Below are 5,655 nucleotides of genomic sequence, written 5' to 3' on the forward strand. Positions count from 1 at the left end.
TTAACCCAACCCTTTTCCATATTCAAATCCAGCAGTAGCATCAGCAGGCACTGGGCATGGCAGGAGTGGAGGAGTACCCTTAACCCCAGAGTGGGTGAGTGCTTTGGCACTGGGTGCTTGGCTGTGTTTAGATGAAAAAGAACAGCCTTGGAGGACCTAACAAGATTCAAAGAGCCCCTTGACTTTGGCTTTAATCAGACACACACACCAAAGCAACAAAATCAACCGGCATCTTAAATCAAGAGATTCATGCTCTCCTGACCCTTCGTCTCACTCGTTCGTGACTCTCATTTCATTTGCATCTTTTGTTTTTCCAGAACGTCTAGGTCAAGCAATAGCAAATGACACTCAAGTCCACCTATCAGTCGTAATTAGGATCATTTATGGCATTTTTTTTCTTTTCGTTTTTTGGTTTGTGCATGATGGGATTGCTTTGACGCTGCACACTGATCTTAACTCCTTCTCCTTTGCACTATGGGATGCTTGGTTGTATTACGTCTCAGTAGCAGTATGTGAACAGTATCTCTTGCAGTAAAAGCACTAGCACATAAGGCTGCAGACATTTGCTGTTGACATCAGCTTTCATGAACACTTCAAGAAGTAGGCTACATCAATGCACTAAATGATGATGAACCTATTTTTGACAGTGTGAGGTACAGTTAAATAGGCTCAATAACAATATGATATTGCTTTGATGTTGTTACCCTTCAGAATGCTGTTGCTTCTTCATGTGGCCTGAACATATCCTATTAGGATCTGACTGCACAGGGTGATCAAAGGCCCAACCCAACCCACACTTTTACAGTAGATCATTTTTCTGATGGATAGTGGGTAAGATGGAGGGAGTGGAGGTGGAGAAAAAAAGAGGAAGGAAAAGAGGCAGAGGAGGTGAAGGGTTTGATTTGACACACATAATTTTCAAAGGCCACAATTTACCCAGCAATCCCCATAGGAGACATGGTGCTATAAAGCCCCTTATGATCAGAGAAATATCTGCCTGTCTCTCTCTCTCTCTCTCTCTCTCTCTCTCTCTCTTCTCTCTCTGTCTCTCTCTCTGTCTCTCTCTCTCTCTCTCTCTCTCTCTCTCTCTCTCTTACTCTCTGTCTCTCTCTCTCTTGCTCTCTCTTCCTTTGTAAGTGTGTGTGTGTGCATGCACGTATGTGTGGTTTGCTCGTTCCTTACTCTCGCCCACTCACAAACAAAATGAAATACCAGTCACATCCATCACTCTTTTCTCATTTTCAATGCCATGGAGTGGTAACTTATCTTTCACTGCATGTGTGTGAGTGAATGAGTCTCTTTATCTCTCTCTCTCTCTCTCTCTCTGTGTGTGTGTGTGTGTATGTATGCGTGTGTGTGTGTGTGTGTGTGTGTGTGTGTGTGTGTGTGTGTGAGAGAGAGAGAGAGAAAGAGAATGCATGTTTAATGAGAAGTGATTGTTCTTTCCTATTGCCCAGTGCTCATTGCCACAGTTTCAGAACGATCTAAAGCACTTCCACATCATTACACAAGTCTGAGCATCCCCCCCTTTCTGTTTCACTTCATCCCTCACCTCTTCTGTCTTATTTCTCTCTGTCTCGTGGCAGACAATTACTCTGGACTGAAATGATAGGATGCCAAACACATGTGAGGGTGAGCCAAAGTAGAGGATGAGAAGAGCTGAAAAGCTAGAGACAGGGTTGGGGTGGCTGTATGGGAATATCTCATACTACGTCAGTGTTAAGTCCAAGTTCATTTAAGTTCAAGTTCATCGAGTTGTGAACCAGTGAGAATGTGCAGTCCCATTCCAAAAGAGAGAAGGGGAACGAGAGAGGTGTGTAAAGACACACACTGATGAGGAGAGAGGGGCGCAGTGAGAGATAGAAAGGAAGAGATGGGGGGGTACTGATACAGTGGCAGAGAAACTAAAAGGGAAAAAGAGCTACAAAAGGCACGAAGCAGAAATGAGAAAAGGTGAAAGAGGACTGGAAATATTGATTGTTAGTCTTTGTGTCCACCCCACTCTCTCCCCCCTCCCAACCTGTTAGTCTTTGTGTCCACCCCACTCTCTCCTCACCCTCCACGCACCATTTTCAGGCACTGAAGGGGTTCAATCACCACATGAAGAAGAGCAACAAACATCAAAGGGGAATGAGAAGATAGGAATACAGAAAGCAATACTAGAACTCATGTTTTTAGGCAATAGCTGTGTGTGTATCTATTGATCGCCTCCTGATAAATAGACAGATAGATAGATAGATAGATAGATAGATAGATAGATGCGAGAGGGAGATGGAAATGACACTGTTCTATAAGGTTATATTGTTAACTGTAGCATACAGTAACTCTTTTAATCTTGAAGCTTGTTTGGTCTTGATGAGTAGTAGACATCAGACTCTGGACAGTCCGTGTCTAGAGAAATTTGGGAGTGGGCAGATACAGTACACCTACCCTTTATATATCCCAGTGTGATAGTACAAATGGATCCCCCTCAGACACACACACACACACACACACACACACACACACACACACACACACACACACACACACACACACAATCAAGACCCAGGTAGTCACAATCACGTGTGCAATCAAGCTGCCATAGCCATAATGACTACACGATAGCTGATCAGTGTGTTCAGACTTAGTGTGTCAGAGAGAGAGAGAGAGAGATTAGCCAGACAAAGAGAAGAGAAAGAAAATGTTTGTGCATCCGATGTGCCTTTCTACATGACCTCATCAATCCTCAAACTGACGATCAATGTTCCCTCTACCGCCTCCCCCAGTGAAGATCTTGCAGCCTTCAGAGATGGAAGTGTTGATCTGACTGATGACATTTCAGCGTATATTAACGGATTTGGCTGCCTTTGTCTGATAAAGCACATCAATACTTTCCCACTATTCTGCCTATAGATGGACAAATGGACCCATGAACTTGTTCACAGTCTTTTACCATTTGTCTTTTTTTTTTCTAAATATTTTTTATGACTTTGTACCCAATGTGACATTTTCTCCTTGGCATTAATGGGAAACATCAGATGTTGGATTTGTTGATGTTGATGCATTTCCCTTCCTGCATGTTGACAATAAATCGTGCATGCTCGCAAGATGACACAAGATGTTCCCCATCATTCTGGAAAGACCATTATGGTGTGACTCACTCATGAGAAAAATGAGGCTTTCTGGATATCTCTTTTGAAAGATGCTGTTACCTTTCTCAAACCCTCTGAACATGTTTGGATAAGTGAGTGAGTGAGTGAGTGAGTGAGTTTGTGAGTTTGGGAGTTTGTGTATGTATCTGCGTGTGTGAGGTGCATTAAACATTGATCATAGACTTCAAGGTTCCAAGTCCAATTGGAATGTGGAACCCTTTCATGTATACTGATTTCTTAAAACCACTCCTGTGCTTATTCCCACACATGTCCAGAAATATCTTAATATCAGTGAATGAGTATCTTTTTCAGTATCTAGGAGTGCAAGGAGATGACTATGATCTTATTATTTCCTTCTTTACCAATGAGTTTTTACTATAACTGTACTCCTCTCTCTATAACTCCTCTTACTATAACTGTACTCCTCTAACACTATACTACACACACACACACACACACACTATAACACTACTGATTGTATCCAGCATTGTGTCTCATCACAGCATGGTGTGTACTACACAGCATGGTATGTTTGATATGGCAGTGCAGGAAAGAAAACAAAGTAACAAAAGATGATCAAGAATGGTAGATGGTCTAGGATGGTCCACAGATCTACACCAGGCTTGGAATTTCACCATTTTAGGGGCAAGGCCACTTGGCCTTCAGTTGGGCATATTTGGTGGGGGGCACAAAGGCCAAAGTTAACTATACAGTAGTATGCTATAAAAATGATCAAAGTTGTATTCACTGCAGTAGACCTGCATCACTGTATGAAACTTTACAAAAACATAAAACATGACATATTACATATAACTGTAAATCATTTGATCATCTAATATTTTCAGATATCTAGGCTATATTTAACATTTATTTTGTATTTGGCCTGTTATGAAATCATGTGTTGAACAGCTCAGCTTTAAGAAACTCAAATAGCCTAGATGCATGCTTAGCATTTTGTGATCATTAAGGCTACTTTCACAAACTCTTATAGTCAGCTGTCCTCTGATTTACCGATTTCTAGGCGACATTTGTAATATTTATTTTGTATTTGGCCCGTTATGAAATAATGTGGAACAATTTAAACACAGTGTAAAACTTAAATCCCAAATTTGGAGACATCCTTGTATGTTGAAATTTACTGCAAATTCAAAACGGGATTAGTCTGGAACAGCTAACTGTACAGGGGACTGCTTTACACCGTTCTGTTCAGTAAGGTCTGCTGTTTATTCTGATATATGGTTTGTCATATGTTAAACGAAGGGTTCGTGAAGTATTCCACCGAGATGAATGGGTAGGGAGATGGACGCAAAACCTTCAGTAGAATTTATGATTAAATTGAATGATATTATTTACTTTTCTCGCGAACCGTTCACCACAGCAATTAGCGGCTAACATCGTTTAAAAGCTGAGAAAAGCTCTTCTCATGTGATACTTGTGATGTCTGTGTGATGAGTAGGCTACTTCGTGAGTAGGCTAGTTCAACTGAGAAGAATGGGTTAATTTGGACACACTTTCTCTTTCTTTCTTGCGCTGTCACTTTCTCCACTGCGTAATTTGCGCTGTGAATGCTAAGATTATTTTTGACAGGCCATAGGCTAAATATATATCGCTATTAGTAGGACGCAAAGCAGTATATTTAAAGAAGGGGGCACCAAGGCCACCGTGGCCTGTAAACCTCTGATTTTCAAAGGGGCGTCACGGCCAACGCAGGGGGCTACGACGGCCATGGCCGTCGTGGCCGCCGTGAAATTCCTACCCTGAAAATTCTACACTATTGCTGTCATCTTCACACTGTATTCAGTACTCACGCTACACCTGGTAACTGATACTAGAATGACACTCCAGTATAATCTGCTCACATCTTTCAAAGACAGCGTCTCATTTGCCTCTGTTCGCCTGCTGCTCCAAACACTTATTCCGTCATTTGTCTTCGCTGATGAAAAAAGGAAAGGCACATTTGCAACCAAGATGAATGCCATAACACTTCCCTTTCTCCCTACCTCTCACTTTCTGCATTCAGATAAGGTCTGGACACAGATGAAAGAGCTGCACAGAAATAAAACCGCGTCTGCATTTGTTCTCCACGATAGCATCAGAGCAGATAGCACAATAGAGATGCACAACGAGGATACCACAGGGTCTGTTCTCCACATTCTCTTCCTCTCTGTTCTCTCTGTTCTGCTGCCTTTTGTACCACTACAACAGAGTTCTGTAAGTGTTTTCGAATCTGTTTGTGTCTGTGAGAACAAACTCTTTTTGCTGAGGCGAACACAAAACTTGGGTTTTGTCTTGAGTGAAACTCTACTGAGGATGTCTACTGAGAGTCATTAAAGCCTAGCTGTGAAATAATATTGCCAGAAGTGAAAGAATATTGCCAAGACAGTGATTATAATCACCACAACTATGGAATTATAGTGTTATCCCTGGGCTTTTTTATACCACTAACAGTTTACTCCTGAACTGCAATACAGCTTCATGCGGCCCTTTGGTTGATTTGATTTTGTGATGAGTGATGAACAAT

Source organism: Alosa alosa, chromosome 16 (assembly GCF_017589495.1).
Source record: "Alosa alosa isolate M-15738 ecotype Scorff River chromosome 16, AALO_Geno_1.1, whole genome shotgun sequence".
Taxonomy (NCBI): Eukaryota; Metazoa; Chordata; class Actinopteri; order Clupeiformes; family Clupeidae; genus Alosa; species Alosa alosa.